Here is a 25,938-nt window from a genome sequence, read left to right as displayed (position 1 = left end):
TAGAGCCTACCCACCTCAGTGGGAAGGGGGAGTGGCAGCTAGACTGCTACAATAAGAGCCTATACAAAGATTCAACATTAAAATAGGGAGGGGAACTTAAAGCCCCTATCACAAAAGCTTGACGTGCCAATTCTAGTACATATATCAGTTGTTCAAAACCAACTGTTCTAGGGTGAGCTGATGTTTTGAAAGGTCATCGGCTCTCGTCTAACCTGAGAACACATGAGAGATGTGGTTCTACCACTTTTCATGTAAAATTGTGAATGAGATGCACAAATGCCTTTCAAAGCTGGGAAAGGTGCTTTGTCCTACTTACCTGTAATATACATGCATGTCATCATTGTTAGTCAGATCGGTATCAAGGCCAAAGACTCTTGGGTGTGCAAAACTGGATCCTATTTGGGCACCTATATAATAAATCTCCTGCTTTTCAGAGGTTCTGGGTGGTACACACTACCTCTGAAATTTAGCTAACTTATTTCAGAGTCTACTGTTGGGCACCCAGGTTTGAAAATGTTGGTCTAGTTCTCCTTTTGAATACTCTTATCTTTGTCTGTTTTGGAATTATCTCAGATGGCAAAACTAATTCTATTGCCAGTGATGGGTTTAATATGTTTAGAACATCTCCAAGTTTCCAGGAAATAAATCATGAGTGGAGCAGTTATGGTGGTACTATAATAAAAATAAGAACCAATATATTTGTGTACTTCACTCGGAGACACTGGCACAGGGACAGTAAAGGAAAATAAAGCTCCAACTTCCTTAAAGTATTTTTACCCCTGGAGATAAGTCTGTGTGGTATCAAAGTGAAGTAAGATTTTTCATTCAACTTTTAAAAATATTTAGTTTTAGAAAACTATGGCGCTGAACCTGATTTCACTTATACCAGTGTAAATCCAGAGAAGTAATCCAGTAACTCCAGATAAATCAATGGAATTACAGAAGTATAGTGAGAGATCCATGAGAGATCAGAAACGGACTTTGATTCCACAGAAGGTGAATAGTTCCATCTGGATGTGCAGCACATAAATAATGATTCAAGAATGTGCAGAAGGAAGCTTTGAAATTCACAAGGACAACACGGTCAGATGACAGTACACTACAAAGAAGGAGGAATTCCTAACAATATTTCATCCAACTAAACCATGACATTAAAATTGTGGTCATCTAACCAAAAGGTTAAAATGGAGTTGCATATTGCTAACTATAAGGAATTCCAGCTGCCTGATTGTTGTAAGATATTGTGCAAGAATGCAAACAAAATAAGGTGGTGTCTGGATGCTCAGTCAGGTTACAAACTGGACATTGTAACATGTACAGCCAGGCAACCTTGTCTATGCCTTTAACTTACTCAGCTTCACATTTCCTCTCTGTCTCATTGCTAGTCCTAGTCACTCCCGACCCAGCAGCTCAAGACATGTTCCCCATCAACATTACCTCTCAGTAGTATTCACTGATCCTTTAGCCCCATCATTGCCCTTCCAAAACGCACCCTACTACATGCAGTGGATCTGCTACTGGGGCATCCAGAAGAAATAAAATCAATTAAATAAACTTTCATATCAACTCTATATGCCTTTCACCACTTTTTAACAAAATACTTCTTCTCTGACTGAAAGATCAATGTCGGAACTTTCAATGAAGGGACTCTATAATCACAGCTTCCTTACACAAAAGTGGTGCATTTTCAAATGTGCCCTTGATAAAAATGGAATAAAGACATGCTTTTTTTCTTGTGTATGGATGTTCGTCTTGCCCTTTACATCTAATCAGGTGTGATGAAGCACATTTTTACACCCAAAAGTTTATCATTGGTCGTTGATCTTCCCTTCATAAAAGACTTATTCACACACACTAAGCATCCATCCTCTGAAAATCAGGACCTCTGCAATGTGTTTCAAGAGGGGCACTCAAAATCACTATTTAGTTTTGAAAATGTATATTGAGATATTTATGGAGTGCTTAAAGTACATTGGATGTTCACGTAAAGGGAAAATCTTTCCAGCAGAAATCTTGGGCCAGCATGAAAGGGAAATCTTCTAAGATCCTGCCTGTCATCTTCCATAATCCCATATTACAGCACCATGAGAAAAAGATCATGGAATGGTAGGGACCTCTAACCTGGATTATCTTGTTATCCCAAATGTAGGAGAGACTTTTATATTTCAAAAGTGGAAGAGAGTTGTCAAAGCATTACTTTTACTTGAGTACAATGTGGACTGCCTCCGATCCAAAGAGGAAAGTTGCTCAAAAGTAAGATTGTCAAGTTTACAGACAAAACAAAGAAACAATTGTTGCCTTAGATTCCAATCATAATTATGTTCCCTGGCACTAATATTTATTTCTTCTCTCCCCTGAATGCCTTTTGAACCTTAGAAGAAGTTCTGATCCAAATTCAAACTCTGTGGCTCAGGCACAATCTCTAATTCTAAAATGATGTGATACTTCAGTGCTGCTTTGGAGGGGATTTAAAACCCTAACTCTAGACAGAGTTGAGAGTGCCAAATGTTTTGCATGATCAGTTCTCGTTACAAAATTCCTGCACCTCTATTCCAGCACATTTAACATAGGTCAAAGGCACTAACTCTATTCCAGACACAATGAAGGGCATGCAAAACGCATACAGGTAGAAGTGCTATAATGGTGGAATACACCATTTCATGTCAATCTGAAAACATATGGAGATGCCTGGATGTATATATTTTTCTCTTTTGAAATGGTAGAAGAAAAGGAAATGGAATTAGACCTCACTGAGAACTTGAATCTGTTCCCACTGAAGTGAATGGGAGTTTTGCCTTTGACTTCAGTGGGAAAAGGATCAACCATGGAGTCTCCTAAGAGAATTAATCACATTGACATTTGTATGATACTGAGTAAATAGATGATGTCCAACATCAGTTCTTTCCATACAATTTTATTTCCTTTTTGATCATCCCAGCGGGTGGTTTCAAGAGAGGAGAACTGCAGTTATGATACTAATAGTCCAGAAATTTGTGTCTTGGATTAATTAGAAAAAAAGGTTTTCCAAAGGTTTTGTGTAAGTTTCTAAGGTAAAAACTTTAAATGGACCTTAACACGCTTGATTCTTAATTGTTTCTGGCACAGGCATTCCATGATCATTTTAATGTTGGAATTGAATTACCTTGGTGATGTCTCAGCCTTAATCAAAAATTTTTTTTTACCCTATTTTGAGATTTTACAAGCAAGATCTTCCTTTGTGATTACTTTTTCTGCCTGGTCTGTCCCCTGTATGTCCCATTCAGAAGTTCAATGAAAGAATAAGTGTATTTTGTTTATAAAGTCAGCTGACCATGGCTAGGCAGATAATGAGCTGTGATTGTCCCTCTGATTGTACCATCTTTCTCCAATCCTTTACTCTTAATTTCTCCCCATTCCTGCCATTCCCCTCACCCTACCTGTATCCCCAATTTTACAAGACATATAACTAACAAAACTATGCCAATCACCGTGTTAATTTTCTTGCATGTTATATATTCATCCCTGCTTTCATCTGTTCCTTGTGTCTTTTAGACAGAGTATTAGTTTTCTGGGGCAGGAAACAACATCTCTTCTGTGTTTGTACTTTGCCCAGTGCAAAGGGGTCCCAATCCTGATTCAGGCCTTTAGATGCTTCTATATATACATGATTGATAATAATAAAAGCTCAATGCAATACTGCTTATTATGTCTAAAAGAGGCCAAATTCTGCATCAAATTATCTCCTGACTTACAATACTATGCAACACTAATAAAGAGATTATGTGGGGGTGTAAAACTGATTATAATTTAACCTAGGATTCTTATCTTATTTTTTTTTTCTTATCTCCATATAGTCCAAAACCCCAGTTTTGCAGTTCTGTTCGGAAAATGGCACTTTCTTTCACAATAGATTTGCTCCCTGGGTATACTCAGTCATATCTGTTTGCTTTGGGTCTAAAATAAGTTTTTACTGCCTTTTATTACTGTGAGAACAGCAGAGGCAAAATAGCTGTGGGAGAGTGACCTGTATTCTATTCCTCCTTGTGCGTTGTTTACAGAATTGTTTAAGTTCTAATATCGGTGATCAGTAAGCACCATCTGTGCAAAACCATGTGGCGATGGAATTACACAGATGTGACCAAGGCATAATTTGTCCTGCAGAACTTTTATTACTATTGCTGACTCATGAGGAGGAAAGAACTTGCTTGATTCTAGTCAGAAAATGTATCACAGAACATATTGGATATGGAAATCTTTGAGAGACAACAAATGCAGAACTCCACAATCCCTTTATTACAGACACACTTTTCGGAGTAGAATTACATTTGAAGGCACACTTATGTACATTACTATTAGGGTTGAGTGTGTGTATCACCAAGATGTGAAAGTAATTCCTACCATCCTCCTTTTCATTTCTGTTTGAGCTATGTCTACACTACAGACTTCTGCTGGCATAGCTATGTCAGTCAGGGATCACACCTCTTCAGACCTCTGACTGAGATAGCTGTGCTGGCAAAAACCTCTAGTGTAAATGCAGCTTATACCAGCAAAAGTGTTTTGCTCCAGGGGGATGGTATAACATCTACTGGCAAAAGCAACATTTTTCCAGTATAAGCTGTGTCCACACGGCAAACACTTTGCCAGTAGCGTATACTACATGGTCCTGTCTAAACTAGGGAAATCTTTCAGAAATTTCCCACTGTTGCTAACAATATTGGAAGTTCTAATGTAGCTAGGGTTCCTTCAGCTGGCCGCCATTTTAAACACCACATCATCTACCCCTACTCAGAGCTCGTCCGACTGACATGATGCTGAACATAGTGACAGTAGCAGAAGCCTAGGTCTCCCACCATTGTTAACACTGATGGAGCTTAACTGCTGTAAACCAAGATAGGAAATTTTTGACCATTTTTGACAATTTTGTCATATAGTCAGGGCTTTTGCTTTCTTTAGAATTATATAGCAGATTGTTCAAAGAACTTCAGCTTCAGTCACTATAGGTGATTATTTTCCATAGTCTTTCATTCTCTTGAAAGTAATCGAGGCTACTATGGCTCTATTTTCTCTTTTTTACATATGACTTCTTTTTTATCTCAACTGCAGCTATTTGGGCTGATTGCATTCTCTCTTTCCTCCCCACCCTCTTCCTTGCATTATGCCAATATATCTTTTAGCATGGGTCTGAGTACAGCTTTTGTTTTACTCACTACACTTCTAGCTCCATTTTCTAGCTTTTACATTTAAGTGCTTCTTTGACTTTGTAGGTCATGTCACATTTCACAAGATATCTATAAATTGGAGGTGATTCAACCCCTCTCTGTTTAGGTTAACTCCCTTTTAATTTCATGCTAATGTCTGGAAGATGATATCTAGGTTAGACATGCCGAAGAGGTTGTTCCCTTTCTTAATCCGTCTGAATGTCTTGTTTTCAGCTGTTCCACTGTTTTTTGGCATATTACATTGGTCTCAGTTTTATAGATACTTATCAGGAGTTGAAGAATGGCTTGGACAGATAAATTATTACCTATTCAATGTGGGTTCAAATGCTATCCTGCATTGTTTGAAATGCCATGTTTCTCAAAGAGGACTTAACTGCCCATTCCATAGTATGGACACTGTAACTGAGACTGTGACACACATTTTGGAATTCCTGACTAATTACACATTTTGTCCACGCTACATTTAACCTTAGGTCTCCAGAGGAGATAGTTTAGTGCATTTCATTTCCCTCACTGGTATCTAGCAGCTGCCTTATTCACTTTTTATTGTTCATAATATTTATTTCATTTAAGGGAAGGGAGGTCAGTAGGGAACACACATTATATTCATTCAGTAACTCTGTATACAGGGTATAACAATATAGTTCAAAGTTCTGATGGAAAAAAGCCATGCATAGCCAAATGTGTATATCATGGACGTCTCTTACAGGTGCAAAATCTGTCTTTAATAAGAGATTCTTAAGAGATTTTTAATAATCAATATAGTGCCACTACTCTTTTATGATTGCAGCTGTTCAGGACACAGTAAACTCCCTGATCCCTTGTGTATTTTTTTGAAACACAGCATGATATGTGGGTAGGCCAATTTAACCTATATACTTGTCTTTCTATTTCTTTTATCTTTATGCAGTGGTCCACTAGGGTAACATGAAATAAAAGATAAATGTACATTGTTGTAATTCTGTGTAAACAAAGTTAAAAGAACAATGAACAATATTATTTAAATTGTGTGTGTGTGTGTGTATATAAAATATGCATTGATTTAAGGTGTCGAGCATTCCTGTCTTTTCTATATATGTAGTATATGTATATATATAGAAAAGCCAGGAATGCTTGACACCTTAAATCAATGCAGAAACTGAAATGGGTATGCAGTGTGGCAGCCCATTTATTCAGTGGTTCATCTCTCCAAGAGCTCATTGTATCAATGTGTTAGGATCTGCCCGCACTGCCAGCTAGAACAGAGTGAATTTTTTTCAGTTTGGAGATTGAACCAAAAAAGACAAGTGCAAAATACTACACTTAAGAAGTTAAAATTAAATGCACAACTACAAAATGGGGAATAAATGCCAAAGCAGTAGCGCTGCTGAAAAGGATCTGGGGGTTGTAGTGGTTCACAGATTGAATCTGAGTCCACAATGTGATGCAGCTGCAAAGAAAGGCAAATATCATTCTGGGGTGCATTAACAGGAATGTCATCCATAAGACATGGGAGATAATTGTTCCACTCTACTTGGCACTGGTGAGGCCTCAGCAGGAGTATTATGTCCTGTTCTGGGCACTTCACCTTAAGAAAGATGTGGATAAATTGGAGAGAGTCCAGAGGAGAGCAACAAATATGATAAATATGTTTAGAAAACCTGAAGGTTGAAAAAAATTAGGGAGGTGTAGTCTTGAGAAAAGAAAGGGGGTGGACATACGTCTTATAAAGAATGCAGTGATCAATTGTTCTCAGTGTCCACCAAGGATAGGACAAGAAGTAATGGGTGTAATGTGCAGCAAGGGAGATTTTAGGTTAGATATTAGGAAAAACTTTCTAACTCTAAGGGTAGTTAAATTTTGGGATAGGCTTGTGAGGGAGGTTGTGGAATCCCAATTACTGGAGGTATTCATAGAATCATAGACTATCAGGGTTGGAAGGGACCTCAGGACCAATCCCCAGCTAAATCATCCCAGCCAGGGCTTTGTCAAGCCTGACCTTAAAAACCTCTAAGGAAGGAGATTCCACCACCTCCCTAGGTAACCCATTCCAGTGATTTAAGAACAAGTTGGACAAACTCCTCTTGGGCGAGGGGTTGGGGGAGTGTCTAGGTATATTTAATTCTACCTCAGTGGGACAGATAAACTAGATGACCTCCCCAGGTCACTTCCAGAAAAGGTGTTCTATATTTTACAGTAGTAAAAATGTGCTTTAAACCCAAAGATAATGTAAAAATTACTTGAAAATTTCATGCAGATTGTAACCAATTACAAACCTACCAAAAAGGGATACCAAAGCTCCAAACTTTTATTAAATAAAATTAGCTAAGGTTACAAGTACACTAATAAAATTGCAGCTATGAAGTTGAGTCTGAAGAATTGTTGAAGGCTTTGTGAAAATAGGGCAGGTGTCAGTTATCCTAACAGGCTATATGAATCTCTAACTTTATAGCCAATGCTAAAACTTTACCAGGTAAAATAAAAACATCAGAATGTGAAATACACCGGGTTTCACTAATATTATAACTGTGAGCTAATAAAAATGCAAGTTGATTGTTCAGTAAAATCAATCATCATATTTCATAATTTTTCCCTGTATTTGAAACAGGGTATGTTCCTGAATATTGGCATATATGAATAAAAGTCCCTTTATTAAAAAAAAAGTGTGAGGAAGAAATCTGGCAAACTACAGAACAATTATATTAATGGGCCATGATGCAAGTTTGGTGCTGTTGAAAGTCAGGATAAATTGAGTGAAAGTCAAGATGAAATCAGATGTAGCTATTGAACAAGAAGGTTTAGGAAAGAATAGAATATCAAAGAAGAAGCATTCAACTAGAGATTTTGATTGAAAAGATGAGGACATTTGACTAGTTGCTGTGCAGTACTCTGTTGATTACTGTAGTGCATTTAATTCTTTCTATCTTATATGCAGTTGTATGATGGTTCTTGTATGTGGGTTCCCAACTCATTAATAAGATTACTTTATAATCCAAAGCACAAAAGTCAGGAGTTAGAATTGCAAATAGAACCACAGACTGATGATCAGAAAGAGTCATCAGTAGGGATGAATTTTGTTGTTGTTTACTTTTAAATATATATTTTCCGCAAGATGATGACGATTCTAGAATTAAATGACTGCTGTGATGAAGTGACGATTGTTGGCAAATGGAGGGACTGTGAAAAGAATCAGAAACGGGTAGTATTGGCTTAAATTTTCAAAAGTGACTTTGGGTAGCTAGCTTGAGACACCTTACATAGACCTGATTTTTCAGAGGGCAGGTGCTCAGAGGACATTTTCAGTGTAATTAATAGATTTCAGGGGTATGCCCCTATTACGGTTAGCATGGAGTTTCATAAAACTGAGATAATAAAGTTTTTATCATGTGACTTCACAGGTAAACATCTGACACAGTGTCGCAGGGCTACAAAAGCATAGGCTTCATTAGTCACTGGCATGGGCTAGCATATTATAGACAGAGCTGGTTGCCAGTTGGAGGAAGGGAAGATAGATCAAATGAGGACCTGGGGCGGGGGCAGGAGAGCTTGTTACTAGCTGAGCAAAGAGTGTGAGACAGTGAGTGGTATTGGGAGCCTGTGTGCATGTGTGTGTTTGGGAGAGATTGAGATAGGATGAGGAGCTGGGGGAATCACACTGGGGTGGCTGGCCAAAGGGACTGGGAACTAGGATGTGGGGAAGGCAGGGACTGATTAGACTAAGAGACTAGGACTGGGACTTGGATGATGAGGTGGAGGGAGAGACAGGACTGGCACAGAGACCGCATGAAGAGGACATGGGCAGAAGGGGTCATGCAGGGACTAAAGGGTCTATACCCATTACATTCTAGAATCTAGAATGAAACCAAAGATTCTTGAGTTTTGACATTCCTTTGCTACGCAAACATCTGTGAAACCCATTGGCAAAATGTGTCTCTCATCCCCCTCCAGTGGTTCATCCACACAGAGGCTGGCAGTTTACTAGTTATCAGTTACCCTGTTAGCTGTAGTGCAGAGCTCATGAGACCCTGGGGCTGAGCCCTCACAGCTATATCTGAAGTCAATGGGAGTCGTGCTTTGAAGAGATAATGTGCTGTAAAATACTAAGTATTCTGATAAACCAGGCCCATGGTATTTCAAACTGGGCACTTGTGACCCTAATATAGCCCCAGGGCCAGAGGTGAAGGGGCTTCTTGGCATGTAACACCTCAGCAAGTTTGCAGATGACACTAAACTGGGAGGAGTGGTAGATACACTGGAGGGTAGGGATAGGATACAGAGGGACTTAGACAAATTAGAGGATTGGGCCAAAATAAATCTGATGAGGTTCAACAAGGACAAGTGCAGAGTCCTGCACTTAGGACAGAAGAATCCCATGCACGCTACAGACTAGGGACCGAGTGGCTAGGCAGCAGTTCTGCAGAAAAGGACCTAGGGGTTACAGTGGACGAGAAGCTGGATATGAATCAAAAGTGTGCCCTTGTTGCCAAGAAGGCTAACGGCATTTTGGGCGTTATAAGTAGGGGCATTGCCAGCAGATCGAGGGACGTGATCATTCCCCTCTATTCGGCATTGGTGAGGCCTCATCTGGAGTACTGTGTCCAGTTTTGGGACCCACACTACAAGAAGGATGTGGAAAAATTGGAAAGAGTCCAGTGGAGGGCAACAAAAATGATTAGGGGGCTGGAGCACATGACTTATGAGGATAGGCTGAGGGAACTGGGATTGTTTAGTCTGCAGAAGAAAAGAATGAGGGGGGATTTGATAGCTGCTTTCAACTACCTGAAAGGGGATTCCAAAGAGGATGGATCTCGACTGTTCTCAGTGGTACCAGGTGACAGGGGATTGGATTAGATGACCTCCTAGGTCCCTTCAAACCCTGATATTCTATGATTCTATAAACTACCTAAAGGGGGGTTCCATAGACGATGGAGGTACGCTGTTCTCAGTGGTGGCAGATGACAGAACAAGAAGCAATGGTCTCAAGTTGCAGTGGGGGAGGTCTAGGTTGGATATTAGGAAATACTATTTCACTAGGAGGGTGGTGAAGCACTGGAATGGGTTACAGAGGGAGATGGTGGAATCTCCATTCTTAGAGGTTTTTAAGGCCCGGCTTGACAAAGCCTCGTCTGCCACGATTTAGTTGGTGTTAGCCCTGCTCTGAGCAGGGGATTGGACTAGATGACCACCTTCCAACCCTAATATTCTATGATTCTAAGATCTCTTTCTTGAGTGGTAAGAGGTAATTTTGACCCCATCATTGTACATGTATAATTAGAATTATGTTTTCCAATGTGCATTACTTTGCATTTATCAATATTAAATTTCCTCTGCCATTTTGTTACCCAGTCACCCAGTTTCGTGATATCCTTTTGTAGCTCTTCGCAGTCTGCCTGGGACTTAACTATCTTGAGTAGTTTTGTATCATCTGCAAACTTTGCCACCTCAGTGTTTACCCCTTTTTCCAGATCGTTTATGAATATGTTAAATAGGACTGGGCCTAGTATAGATCCCTGGGGGACACCACTATTTACCTCTCTCCATTCTGAAAACTAACCATTTATTCCTACTCTTTGTTTCCTATCTTTTAACCAGTTACCAATCCATGAGAGAACCTTCCCTCTTATCCCATGACTGCCTATTTTGATTAAGAGCCTTTGGTGAGGGACCTTGTCAAAGGCTTTCTGAAAATCTAAATACACTATATCAATTGGATCTCCTTTGTCTGCATGCTTGTTGACCCCCTCAAAGAATTTTAGTAGATTGGTGAGGCATGATTTCCCTTTACAAAAACCATGTTGACTATTTCCCAACAAATTATGTTCATCTATGTGTCTGACAATTTTGTTCTTTACGATAGTTTCAACCAATTTTCCTGGTACTGAAGTGAGGCTTACTGGCCTGTAATTACCAGGGTCACTTCTGGAGCTCCTTTTAAAAATTGGCATCACATTAGCTATCCTCCAGTCATTTGATACAGAAGCGGATTTAAATGATAGGTTACAGATGACAGTTAGTAGTCCTGCAATTTCACATTTGAGTTTCTTCAGAACTCTTGGGTGAATACCATCAGGTCCTGGAGACTTATTACTGTTTAGTTTATCAATTTGTTCCAAAACCTCCTCTAATGACACCTCAATTTGGGACAGTTCCTCAGATCTGTCACGCAAAAGAATGGCTCACGTTTGGGAATCTCCCTCATCCTCAACAGTGAAGACCGATGCAAATAATTAATTTAGTTTATCCACAATGGCTTTATCGTCTTTGAGTGCTCCTTTAGCATCTCGATCATCCAGTGGCCCAATTGGGTGTTTAGCAGGCTTTCTGCTTCTGATGTATTTAAAAAATGAGAGAGGGAAAAAGGGAATGTGGATGATGTTTCAGTGGAATTAATTACTGTTGTTTTCAACCTTGTAAGGATACTGTCTATTTTCACTGAAATATCACAACTATTGGTATTTTGGCTCGACATTGAAACGCTGGTCCCATGATCTGTGTAAGTAGGGGCATGACCTCTAATTAGCAAAATGAAAGATAAAAATCTCCTTGTAGAAGAGGGCCCTAAGCCAAGCAAGAGGAGATGGCAAAAAGGACTGGATGGACAGTGTCCTGCAAGATTTCCAGCCCCCACAGGACTTTGGACGTGGGCTGGAGGTTTTACATCATTTGGCATCAGATTTGGAGCTGTGATAGGAGCCCTGGGCCGCTTCCTGTTTGCTAGTTTCCAGCTACTGTTGTGCAGGTGGACTGGCAGCTGAACAAGCCAGCGGAACCATGCCTGGATGGCTTTACTTTGCAGCAATTCACTTTCATAGTTTCCTGTGCGGAACTGCTCAGGGGCCAAGTCCTGGGCCAAGTTAAGAGTTACCTCCTCTCCCTTGGGAGCCCTGGGGCACTGTAGTGGTAGGTATTAGGAATTCCTAGGGAGGACAGGGCTGAGCCCCATGGCCTGGGCAGAGACCTGCTGGGTAGTCCCGACTGCCCTGAGCTTTGGGCCATTCCCAGGGAGTGCTGCTCACTTCTCTGCAGGACCTGAATTGGCAGTAGCAGCAGCTGTTGGATGTGTGCATAGCTGGCTTCACCACAACCAAACACTCCCCCAGGAAAGAGTCCTGTGGCACCTTATAGACTAACAGATGTATTGGAGCATGAGCTTTCGTGGGGAAATACCCACTTCGTCGGATGCATGAGCTCATGCTCCAATACGTCTGTTAGTCTATAAGGTGCCACAGGACTCTTTGCTGCTTTTACAGATCCAGACTAACATGGCTACCCCTCTGATACTCCCCCAGGAGTGAGCCCAGTCTGCCCTCACTACAGTGGGGCAGATTTTATCTGATCACTTTGCCTTGTTGTGCTAGTCTAGTCAGTTCTTACTCTGTGCCCATCACTGATCCAGTAAGGCGGTATGGTGAATGATTGCTCACCCTGGTCTGGGACTAAATGTGATGCTCCCTGGCTTGGCTCTTGCTCCTGGTATGGAGTCCTCTTTATTTGAGCAGAGCACCAAACGCATGTACCCTGCCTTCCTGGCTCTCAGTTCCTAGCTGCAAACCTATGCACAATATAGAAACTGGCTTTTTTGGAAGTGAAAATGGAAACCTTCAATCACTGGCAATAGGTTGTATGTCCAGTATTGCGTTGTTGATGACTTTGTCCCTCTAAATGTGGTCAGCAAGAATGTAATTGCTGTAAGAAAGGGCCTTGAGACTGCAGAGACTGCATCATGGTTGTTCTGTCTTGAAGATGGGAAATTTCCACTCCTAAGCATACTATGTTCATAACTTTCAACTGAGTTCCCAGGAACTCATCTGTCAGTGCATATAAATCCCACAGTCCCTACAACACTTACATGGTAGAAGTTATGAAAGCTGCTTCCCTCTCCCTCCCACCCACCAAAAAAATAGTGGGCTTGTCTCCTCTCTGTCTCTGCTCCCCCTCTGAGGTGTAAAAATCTTTGTCCCTGAGAATTCAGCCTTTGAAAGTGAGAGGACTATTATCTGTGATTGGAAGACAAATGACTACTCCCACACCTTACTGAGCCCCACCCTCTCAAGGGAAGCCAAGACAATAGATCATCTTGGGGAAGGTGCTTGAAAAGCCAAAACAGCCCTGTGAACTGTATATTGAGCAAACACTGGTATGGGCTGCAGGGAATAGGCTTGTATGTGATGCTGTGCAGAACTGAACTGGTTGTTAGCTTATTTTGGCTGGTGTAATGTCTCAATGGAGACATTCCCACACCTCCCTGAACTCTCACTTATAAAGCTAAAGCTACTCCGCTTGTGAGTAAGGCACCAACTCGGCTCTAGAATCTCTGCCATGCTGGGGATGTGGATAAACATAGTAGTCCCTGACATACCTCTGTCCCTCAATGCTCATGAGACTGAGCCATGTATTCAAAGCATGATGCAGCTTGCAGATTTGCACAGCTGCAGTCTGGTCTTGTGTTAATGGGAGACTTTGGTGGTAGCTCCCCTGAACCCTGTGTTCTAACTGGGGCCTCAATGCATTAGAATAGGTGGGAGCTTAATTCCCCACCCCAGCCAAAGTCTGTATTACAAGACTCTGCCTTAAAAGACTTTCAGTGTGTCCATCTCTGTCCTTATACTAATCCTGCAGGGGCACATCACTCAGTGCCAGCGCAGAATTTTTCCAGGAAGATGAGTGTTTCATGGACCCACAGACTTGCTGCTGTGTGAGTGCACTAGTCAGTTGCTGGGTGAACCGAACACTCATTACCAGATTCCTGAATGGAGAAAATGTCTCAACTTTGGAATTTCTTCCCTATCTCTTCTTGTGAGAGGGGAAGGAGTGACTCACCTGCATGGAATCCTTAATCTGACTAAGGCTGTGCCCATGTCTAGAAATGTTAAACAATTAACGCTTCCAAACAGAAATGTGCATGCAATGTTCATTTCACTGCCAAGCATGTGCCTGGGCTATACACTGGCATAGCTGAAGCTCTCTCCACTGCAGGTTAGCAGATTCCAAGCACTAGCAGCGGGAGCTAAAGAAATGCCTGAACAGATGCCACCAGCCCTGTGGAATCTTGGTTGCTAGAAGCAGTATCCATAGTCAAGGGAGCACTTGCACCACTCACCTTTTAGCTTACAGAATGGCAGTCGAGGCATTCAGGGGGGTTGTGGGACTCCCCAGGTGTTGGCCTATACCAGAACCCCAAACTGGTCTCACTACAGCTAATCGGCTAGCCAGGGTGGTGGTTGGAGGGGCTTTAAGTGCCACCGTTTTTAACTATCTGGGTTCCTTCCCCATATCTATTATATAGAATGTATTGGCGCACATGAATTTGTGGGCACAGCATTGTGCACTGGGTTTACAAGAGAGTGTGTAATTCAGTAAGGGGCTTGCCACTGGGCCTGGTGCTGGATGTGACTTTTTGTCTTGCCACTGCAGAAAGTAAATGCCTCTTTTACATGGGCTGGCACTCTGTGAGGACATGCTGGATACCATTGTTATACACCAAAGCGAGAACCCCCTGAGAACATGCTCTAGGCTCAAATGGATTTGGAAGGCTAAGTGGGATATTGGACTCCTGGGAAACAAGCCTCCCAACATGGGGATATTATGATTGAAGATGCTGGCCTGCAGAGTTTGGTGAACTGCAGTCCACCCCAAAAAGTGGAGAGAGCCTGGAGGAAGGCCAGCTAGAAAGTATTGACATGCCTGGAGTTCTGAGATGGCTTGGTTATTTGATATGACTGCATAACTCAGAGTGCAGCAGAGTTTGAGTGAGAGGATGGAGTTCACTCATCTGACATAGGTGCCAGTTTGTTCCTGGATGAGCACCTGAACTCCGAGGTGGCCCATGTGGGGTGGGTTGGAGGCAGCTAAGCTGTTGCTGGTGCCTCTTTGAGGCAGGTTCCCAGTATAGGAACTTGTTTGTCATCCCAAGGGCACTTCCTTATGAGATAGGGACAAATGCAAACTAGAGATTGGGACTTTACCATGGGAGGCCATTCCACCAACGCGCTCTATGGCAGTGCTGGCTGGGGACCAAGGTCCCCTCTTGCCTCAACTCCCAAAAGGGGAAGGGATGTTCATAGGCAGGTGGAGATGCCCAGAAAACCACCTTGTGTGATAATTGGCTTTCCCTGCATTGGGAGTACCCCAAAAATTGGCAAGGGATCAATGGAGTGTGAGTGACTGCACTGGGCTGTCCCCCAATGGGAACCTTGGATGTATTTTGACTAATAAAGACATGGCCTGGTTAAAACCCCTACCATGTGTCATTGCCTTCTTCCATGCAGTGAGCATACCAAACATAATCCACAACAACTGGTAAATCTCACTGGGATACTAAATTATTTTTGTATTTAATGAGAAAACTGGTTCCGTTGCACATAGAATCAATCTGAAAATAATATAGGCATGGTTGCTATTAGCTAAAAATGTTTTTTTTTTAAGTCATGCTAGTTTCATTTGGTGAAAAACAAGGAGAGTAGATAAACATGTTGCCACCCACTTGGTTGTACAAATTATAAGAAGTGAAAATAACTTGTGAAAGAGTGCCTGAAGGTTTTGTTTAGCCCCTCACTCATGGCCCCTGTGAAACAGCTTTTTCCCCTCTACTTCCTTATGAAATCTGTGAAGCATTTTTCCGATTAAATGTGCACTATTTTTCTTTCAAGTTTCAGGAGCAAGTGGCTGAGGAAAAAATCATGCTGAGCAATTTGGAAACAATCTGCATCATCAACAAAAGGAGATGCTTGCTGCTTTGCAAGTGGCACAGAAAGTATGCCAACCATGCAGAGCTCTCCATAGCAGAAACTTCAGAGGAGCTTGATGTTTGTTTGTGCTATACATTAGTCTTTTCCAGACCATTATAGGGAGAAGATTGGGTTTAAAAGTGCAGTTGGGAAAGTATAACTGTTTAGGTCATATTTTATTAGAACACTGTCTGGGATTTGGAAATGACATTTGTCTGTTGATCCTAGATACTGAACTTTCATGAAACAACATGTGCTTGATCCCCTGCACTATATATGTGTAAAGAAAATAGATACATGCCCTGACTCCTGTGCAGCTTTATGAAGTCTCGGGGTTTGACTGCTTCACACACAATCATAGAAGCTGTCCGTCTGTCATACTGGGGGAAAGTAAGTGGGCTTATTTGTTTTGTTTTTTATAGAGAATTGATGGTGTCATGATAATCTTGGCAATCATTTTCATTTGCAGGTGAGGAATGCGTTACCCATCCTAAGCAAGGCTGCAGCACTGTACAGTGTCAGGGGCTGCCAGTAGAATTATCCTTACACTGACAGAGCAATGACTAAATAATCTTAAAAAAACAAACCAAGAAAAATACTGCCAAACAAACAATAATTTAGGGTATCATGACACTAGCATCAAAAATATTCAAGAAGGTGCATGTCGTAGACAAAAACAAAAATGTGGGTTGCACCTTCCTCTGCTAGACACACATTGTATTGAAATGAGACATTTGACAAGCATGATATGTTTGTATATGCAAGATGGGCAGGCTTGATGGGAGTGTCAGTTGCTTCTGTATCTGTACTTAGCAAATCCAGTCAGTTTTCACCCTTCAGAATGTATATACATAAACACATACACTTCCTCAAGCATAAAGAGCCCTGAGCACAACAGAACTTGTATAGTGGGATGTGGCTAGCAGCCCACATGTAGGCTCTGTGATCCTCTGCATGCAACAAAGTACATCTGTGCATAGTAAGCCATGTCGGAAGGTCAGCGGACCAGGGTAGGCAAGGGTCAAGGAGAAGAAGGGGTAATAATAGCAGACACATTGCTATGCATGTTCTCTGGTCAAAATTCTGCACAGAGAGGACAGTAGGAGCAGTAGCTACTGTTGACTTCAGGCTATGGTCTTCTCAATTCACAGACGGGTGATTCTGCAGGGGTTGGAAGAAAAAATAATCCCTCCCACTCCCAACATATTCCCCAGTTACTCAGAATGTGCCCAGTGTTAAGGATTTTGCCCTTAGCAAGTGAATGAGAAGGTAATATGGCAATAATTAGAAAGTTTGCTTATTAGCATCTGTTTTAGAGAAGGTTGTTTACTCTCTTTCCAATCCAGGGAGAAAAGGGTAAGGAAGAGATTTAAAATGTAGCAGTTGTGACCAGAAAGAAAGGAAAGGGCAAAATTCCAACAAGGCACATTGGCGTCAATCTGCATTCTCAGTCTCTATTTTGAGCTGAAATTTGTTCGTATCCACTTATATTAGAGCACATTGTAATAGGGCAGCTTGCTAGCGAGCTCTGTGCAATTAGTCCCATCCCGTTACACCTGTACGGGCTGTTGGATTTAAGAGGAAGAAAGCTAAGCAGTTTGAGGGTTGTTGGTGAAGGAGAGCAGACGTGCTGCTTCTGCATCGGGGAAGGAGCCTGGCTTGGTCCCGAGTTACAGGAGGACTGTGGCTTAAGTTCTTGAGAGGAAAGTAGACCTGAGACAGATGACTGATTAGAAAAGAGCCATGGAGCCTCTTGCTAAGCAGGAAGGGAAACCATTGTAGCTAGAATCCCAACTGTGAGGAAAGGGGCTGAAGGATGAGCCTGGCTAGGATGGGGATTCTTTTGTTAGGTATGTTTATTGGCTTTGGATTAAGTGACTTTGTTACTTTTTATAGTGGTTTACAGCCAAGGTAGGCTGACAATCATTGTGGGAAACTGAGGTAGAATTCCTGAGAATATCACACCCACCACAAGGAGACACTCCAAGGACAAGGAGAATCTGTGTATGCCTCTCTCACACAAGTGCACACACACACTTTGAGGTGAAAGAAAAGGGTAAACTTTTTAATATGGCATTTGAGTAGGTACTAGGAACAGAACTGCACTAAAATTGAATATATCTGGTCTGGAACCGCTAAATGGTAAGTTTATGGATTTATTTTTTTATTGTGCCATTAGCATTTGGTTTTGTTTTTACAATCAACATGATTCATTGCATGAATGGTTATTGTAATTAAAAAACACTACATAAAAATAAATTTTCACAAAACATCAATTCATTTGTATCAGCAAAACTGAACATGTGGGCTTGCCACATAGATCTGTAGGTGGTAGAAAGACACAAATACTATATTTATTTGAACCTTTGAAGAAATCCGGTTCCGAATCACTGAGCTTCTCTATGAAGCTCTATGAAACCCTGTCACAAACATTCTTTGGCAGATGACCAAAATAAAACTCCTTCAAATAGCACATATCTGATCTGAAAAAGCTTTTTTTAGTAAGTGAGGAGAATATAAAATATCAGGACAAATACTATGCTGAGTGAAAATCTTGGAAGCAATGATTTAGAGCTGACCAGAGGATCACAATTCTGTTTCACAGCAACTTTTGAGGTTTCAAAATTGTTTACATTTTGTACTGGAACAAAACAAAACTGTTTATACATTTTCACAAACATGGAATTGTCTGTTCAGGAAGGGTGTGTGTGAAGAATTTTTAGATAAGTGAATTGTGGAACAAATCAAATAAGTTACACATGAACCAGTCAGGCTTCATAGCTGGAATGCATTAAATAAGAAACTCCTAAAACTAGAGAGTAGAAAGACTTTAGATTGTTGGCTTGGTACTTTTTTGATATACCATTCCTGAATATACCAATTGATATTACCATTGATTTAAAAAGAACTGGAATACAAGTGAGGCCAAAATGTAATTTTCATTTTGTTATAACTCAATATTGTCACCCTAAACATTCAGAAATCATGAGGAGGGCTTACAAATAAGATAAAAATAATTGTTGGGTTTCTTTTTCTGTTTTATGGTTGAGCTTATAGGGTTTACTCAAGTCATATTTTCAGGTTTTTCTCTGCAATCATCAGGCTTGGAAAAAAAAGTAAATGAAAGTTTTGATTCTCACATAATCAGTTGACTCTCAGAGCTGGGGCTTTAAGGAAACACCAAATGTTGTGAAACTTGTGATAAAATTGTGAGAGTTGGCAACTTAATGAATAAATATTAAATATTTATTTAAATGGTGTCAAGGTAGCACAACACATGAAACCCCAGGGGTTTCTATTAGAACACTGTGAAGTGTTCAAAATAGATAAAAGATATGGAATTTCTGCAGATCTCAAACTCATTCTGACATATGGCAAAAGTCTGGTCAGCCTACTCAAAGCACTCTTTGGCGGAGAATGGTCATCCAATCTGAAAATATTTGCACACAATATGCTGATAACCTGATTGTTGCGACCAGGTGTGTGTGGCAGTTTCAGACCTACTGGTCAGAGCAGCAGTTGGGCTAAGTCGGGTACCAGAGGGTCAGAGTCCAAGACAGGCCAGAGGGCAAGAGAGGAGTCAGGTTAGTGGGAGGTCCGAGAGAGGCTGGAAGATAAACCAAGAGGCACGCAGGGGTCAGAAGCTGGAGTCTCTCACACACAGGGTCTGAAGCAAGAAATGTGGGGAGTATGTACTGTTGCTCACACAACTCCTTGACATGGTTTCCTGGCTCAAGTACTGGTGCCAGCCAATCAGTGGGCTGTGAGGAACGGCCAATCAGAGCCTGCTGGATGGTATGTCCTATAGGATGGTACTTCCTGCTGGGCTCAGCCTAACAGGGTCTTCCTAGAAGAGTCTAGTCTGAGCTTCCTGTAGTGATGTGGACGCATCAGTAGCCCAGAATGCTTATGGTCCTGGGTTCTAGCCCTGTGGGTTTTTACCCAGGTAAATTTTGAATGCTTTCATGTAGCTTTTATCCCCAAATAACACCATTTCACGTGCACCACAAAAATAAATCTCCTAGAAAAATAAATAGATCAAAAAAAGAAGTGACTGCTGGAAGAGCATGTAAAAAAGTTTTTTCCTTTAGAGAAAGCATGTACAGTTTTTTGCCTCAATATGTCACCAAACCAAATGTAGATCAAAAGTGATTCAAACACCCCAGAAGATTGAATTCACATGGAGCTAAATTATCCAACATCACACTAAAAATTATATATAACTACAGCTTAGGCCAATCATGATTGTTTGCATTAAAATAATGTCCTGCTGTTTCATGTTTTTTTCATTAAAACGTGACTATTCATTGTGCTCCATATCCATATGTCAGTTTGCAGAATGATTTTTTTTCAAAGACAGAATCCAAGATTCAGTACACATTTTTACCACTGAACCCCAAAGATTTGAAAGCGTAGTCATAAACTTCCTAAATATTTCAAAGTGACATAGACAATGACAGAACTATGGGGGCACAGGACCCCTAACTGTGAATGGCTTCTGTGATTTCCATATCAAATGTCAGAAGCAATCAGTGTCCTGGACATGACTTTGGAATTTTTAAAGATGTTGATATTGCACTTATAGAAATAGTTGCTGTGCTAGTTAAATTCCACATCTGGATTGTAATGTCACACGCTGTCTTGCACTAGACATTTCCAGTTAGAATAGTTTGTGACTGAATAAGCAGTGTGGTTACTGTGACATTTCCCCCTAAAAGATTAATTTAAAACACTATGTACATGCTCCATAGGTCCACTTATTTTATGGATTAAAGCAGTGATTTATTTGTGACAGTGCTAGCAAGGGGGAAAGCTATGCAAAACTCTCAGAGCTGTGGACTGAAGTAAATAATATGTCATACTATTTAAACATCTGCTAATGCAAACCACAGAGAATATATAGAGGAAAGGAATTGGTAGACTGCTGAACAAATCCAGAACAAAAACTGCAGAAACTTGCTTGTTTGGAGTGAGAAGGGGGTGGCAGATTTCTTTTCTCATCTTCTACTTCCACCCAGGTGAACAATTAAATTATTGGTCTATAGCTCCACTTATCCTATGACTGTGTCTTTTCTATCTTAAGAATAATTAGTGTACATAAAATGGACTTCATCTGTAATCTCTGCAGAAGATGACCAATGATGCACCCATTGCCTACATGTGCAGATACTAAAGTATCAGCATATTGACTTTTTAGGGTGCAGTTTCTGTCCCTCTTATTTTGAAGCTACATATCTGCAGACTGGTAGGAGATAGGGTAGCTTATCAGCTGCTGGTGGAATAATGGGAAGGAAAAATGTCTTTTGACTGAGAATCCGAAGCCACAGGATTAACTGTTGCTCCTGGCTCTGTTTAGTAATTGCTGGAGAAGCTGCAGGTTCTGTGACAGTTTCTTTTGTTGCACTCAGAGTTGCAGTCATGGGCTTAGATCCTTCTTGTGCTGTTGCTATTTGCTATTAATATTTATTATTTCATAGTGCACTTTTAATTAAAGTTTGCCACAATCATGATTACAACTAGAGCTGGTCAAAAAAGATTTAAAAAAATCACAAAAATAATTGAAGTTGTTCCCATTTTGCAGAGCTTGAAATGCAATGATTTTCCACATTTTTTTAATTTCAAATTTTTGAAATTTTTAATTTTGAGGAGTTTTCTTCCTTTCTCCTCTTTTACCATTACATGCAGTAAAATGAATAATGTCCAGGTTGGTGGGTTCCACCTTTCCCACCTTCTTCCTTTTTTTCAATTTTCCATTGTGTAACTTATTAAAAATAGATGACGTTTTGAAAAATTAGAGTGGAAAAAGGAAAAACAAAAGTGGGACTCTTCCTGTCCTCCAAAAGCTTCTCTTCATTATTCATTCTGTTGAATTTAATCGCAAAAAGGGAAAGAGGAGGAGAAATGGGGGGAGGGGGGGGACAAATTTGTAGTTTTATCTTTGAATTTTTGGTTTTGGTGAACAGGCTAAACCTTTTCATGAAAGTTGTTTTTGATTTTGAAAAGCTGCCATGTTTTGGATTAAATGTTTTGCCCTGCTCTAATTACAATAGTATCTACTCCTGCCTGTTGGAGATTACACAGGCTTTTAGGGCTGTAATAGTCTGAGAACTCTTACTCTAAACTAGCAAAGCATTTAACCATGTGATCAGTCTAATAGAACTACGCACCCGATTAAAGTTAAGTATGTGCTTAAGTGATTTACTGGAAGGGGGCCAGATTACTTAACATTTTGTAGGATCCAGCTGTTACTCTGCTCAGATGTGATGTAAGTGTCATGGAAAATTGTCCCTTTCTTACTAGGAGAGAAGGGACAATTTCCCCAGACTATTATAACTTCCTTTCCCCCGTTCTTCCCAGTTGTGGCTTTTGGTCCCTGAATTTACACTCTTTCCAAACCCATCTCTCCTTGTACTCTCCCTCTAAACTTAAAACTAACTGCAAAACATATGCTCATTTATTTTTGACTGTGCACAGGTGAAAGCATTTCTCTCTCCATCTGTGTAGAAACCAAATGTCACTCAGTAACTTGATTTTATTTCTAATTGATATTCCAAAATGGAATCTTTTCCATACGACTTTTCCATAAGACTCTTCCTTAAAAAGGAATAGTTAGAATAAAAAAAAAAAGCACGCATGTCTTTTCTATTAGGAACATTTTTTTCACAATTGACTACACACAGCATGTGTGTTACTTTCCTGGAGCTCTGATAGGTTGCCTAGGTGTTTAAAATGTGATAATGCTGGTCTGCATTTACAGGGGCTCATAAGAAGGATCCAGGAACAGATAAACATGACTGGGGATTTCCATCCCCTTAGCCAGCCATTCAGAAAGCAGGAGAATTAAACAATAGTTTCAGTGTGTTTTAACAATAAAAAAATCCTGGACAACTGGACTTCAGCTCTGCTTAGCCTGCAGTTAATTTTGGATACAGAAGATCCAAGCAATTTTGGCTCTCTTTTTAGGTAGAACACTGCAATCAATTATTATTCAGTAATCAAGTTTTCTGATAGGAAAGATTGTGATGGAAAAAGTGATTATGTTGTCATGCTGTATTTAAAAAGCTCAGAGTTTTTGTTTGCAAATTCCATGGGGAAGTGTTTGCTCATCCTTGGCCAATTAGGTAGGGTCTATATTTTCAGTAAAACTTGCTTGCTCTCTTTGCCATATCCTTGCCTCATCATCTGGGAAGGTGCAACTGCAAACCATTATTTTATACTTCCATGACTTCATGATAGATGTTTGGCACATGATATGAAAACAATAAATTTAAAGCTTTTAAATTTAAAAGCATTTTGCTTTTCTTAATCTTTGGTAGTTAGAACTACAGCAAAGTTTCTGAGGTTTTGGAGGATTTCTCCTCCTTTATACTACTAGTTGAGCTTTATATTTGAAGCCAAAAATTTCAAATATGAGTGCCAGCTAGAGGTTCTGAGCTGATTTCAGTAGGAGATAGAGGTGCTTATTGCCTGTGAAAGTCATTTGCTGTAAGCTTCAAAGGGCTTTGAATCAGGCCCAAACTATCGATTTAGGTCCCTAAATTTAGATACCCAGGTCTGTACCTTAAATAACTTGCCCAACACAACTTAGGAAGTCTGAGAATAGAGCTCAGGTCTACTGATTCCAGTCTTGTGCCTTAACTACATGACCAACCTTCTCTTTTTTTATGTAAAAAGTGACAAAGAGTCCTGTGGCACCTTATAGACTAACAGACGTATTGGAGCATAATCTTTCGTGGGTGAATACCCACTTCGTCAGACACATGCATTCGTCACCCACGAAAGCTTATGCTCCAATACGTCTGTTAGTCTATAAGGTGCCACAGGACTCTTTGTCGCTTTTTTTATGTAGAGGACCAAATACAATCTTTATACCCATTGCTCCATTGACTTCAGGTAGTTTTATGTGTGAGAATGTATAATTTGTCCAAGTAAAGGTATAAATGTATTTGCTCTGGAGTACATGAATGTTTCCCAAGATGGGCCAGTATAAGAGATAGCAGTAAAAATGTAAAAGTATTATTAGCAGCTTGAAATATTTGGCTCTTTTTGATTGTCCAGCAGTTCATCTAGAGAAGCACTTTAAGCTGGGAGGAATTTTATACTAACATTTGGAGCATTTGCCTCCTTCAAAATTAGTCGAAAGCATTGTGGGGAGGTGTAGAGTAGAAATAGTAAAAGAATGAGATTCTTCACATACATATATGCCTCATATTCTAAAGGACGTCTTTACAATCCACACTTATACCCTATCTTGATTAGTAAGTGAAACTCCTATGGATATCCCATCAACACTGATAGGGGCTAGTCTAGGGCTCCACTCACCTTATGTGGAAATGGAGGGCCCATTCCTGCCTGATCCAAATCTCCCCTTGAATTTAATGTGAAACTTGGACAAGCCAAGAGTGCAGGATGGGAGTGGCGGCGGCGGTGGTGGCAGCGGCGTGTTTGTGGGGGTGTATACACCTCCACCTACCACTCACATGAAAGAAAAATTGCCTCACAGGCAAGACCAATTCCTGACCTTAATTATCTCTCGATCAAGAAGAGATCCCAAGCTTCTCCTCATCTTCCCATACTTACTGGTTGTACAGAAAAAACTGCACATTTCCAGCTGTTTCTTTTCCTCAGTCCTTTGATCATCATTGCCAACTGCTCTTCCAGGAACACAGGCCCAGGGTGAGGACTCAGTGCTGATCAGAGGAACCCACTTCACTCTGTTTAACATAGGAGAGAGCTGTTCTGCTCAGAGCTTGGTTGCCCACTCTGGTGATGTGTTCCAGGGCGATCAGGGAGTGATGATAGTAAGAGGGATTGATGGAAAGAAGCAGGCCAATGGTGTGATGTGCTCTCAGGTTGCCAGCAATCAGTGAGGTGAAAAGGAAAAAGAACAACAGGGAATATGGGAAGGAAGTGTTAAAAGGACAGAAAAACAAAGGGCAGGAGAAAGAGGAAGACAAAAAGAGGGGATAGCAATATAGCAGAAAGAACAGGCTGAACAAACAGGAGGGAACCGAATTGGGGATGGGTAGGGATCAAATTTGAATGGATTCTAGCTCAAGAAGAGCTCAAGACCCTTTGATATGTAAAAGAATATTATATTTTGGTCACACAGAAAAAGAGAGACTAAATTTAAAGGGAGAAAAGACAAAAATGGGGAGAGGGTGGAAACTGAAGATGGAGTTGGAATGAGAACAATGTAGAAGGGAATAAAGAAATTTAACCAGGCGAATAAACAGTAAAGGATGTCAGTGACTTATAAGAGTAGTGGCTGTTATTGATTTATTATAATTCCCTGGAAGGCACCCTATAACTCCACATTTTGCTAATGTGGGGAATTGGAGTCTTATTGCTTTGTAGTGTTGCTGTTTACTATGAAGGATGTGATATATTACCAATTCAATTTATACACTCATCCCGTGAAGCTATTTGCAATCATACAAGAGGAGTATGGCTGGAGGGGAGTATGGCTGTTTCATAGTTATATAATCCATTTCCGTTCACATCTGTGAATTCTGTGATTGGACCATCAGCATTCAAATATAGCCAGTCAGACAGTTTTTCAAAAGACCTATCAGACTTTATATAGGACAGAATGAGCTATTTCTTTTTCAGCTTCTGACATTAATTTAGCCAAAGCTTTGAGAGCAAAGCCACAATCTTTTGTGGTAACACAATTTCTAGCTATAGAACATCTGCCATAAGAACAAATATGGAAATTGGACACTCTAGGGGTTTACTATGTGTCCTGCAAGGGGCTAACAGGGGAACACTGTACATTCTGAACTGGAATCCAGCCACAAATACAGGGCCAGCTCTGGCTTTTTTGCCGCCCCAGGCAAAAAAGCCTCCGACCGCCCCCCCCCCCATGGGGGGGGGGGCGGCCGGAGCGCCGGGGGGAGGGCGGCGAGCTCCGGCCGGGGCTCCGCTCTCCCCCCGGCGGCCAGAGCGCCGGGGGCAGGGCGGCGAGAGGGTGGCGAGCCCCAGCTGGGGCTCGGCTCTCCCCCTGGCGGCCAGAGCGCAGGGCGGCGAGCCCC

At 40.9% G+C, this 25,938-nt stretch overlaps 1 long non-coding RNA gene across 1 annotated transcript in view; it reads left to right on the top strand.

The window, feature by feature from the left end:
* Window positions 1–25,938, top strand: part of LOC112114645 — a 126,943-nt gene that overhangs the window by 61,493 nt on the left and 39,512 nt on the right. The window contains exon 2 of the long non-coding RNA XR_003899758.1: window positions 16,133–16,294. This is a non-coding gene — a long non-coding RNA (uncharacterized LOC112114645). The remainder of the gene's footprint in view (window positions 1–16,132; window positions 16,295–25,938) is intronic.

This window comes from Terrapene carolina, unplaced genomic scaffold (assembly GCF_002925995.2).
Source record: "Terrapene carolina triunguis isolate 2854851 unplaced genomic scaffold, T_m_triunguis-2.0 Scaffold66, whole genome shotgun sequence".
NCBI classification, from domain to species: Eukaryota; Metazoa; Chordata; order Testudines; family Emydidae; genus Terrapene; species Terrapene triunguis.
Note: the sequence above shows the minus strand (reverse complement) of the source record. Positions and strands in the feature narration are given on the sequence as shown.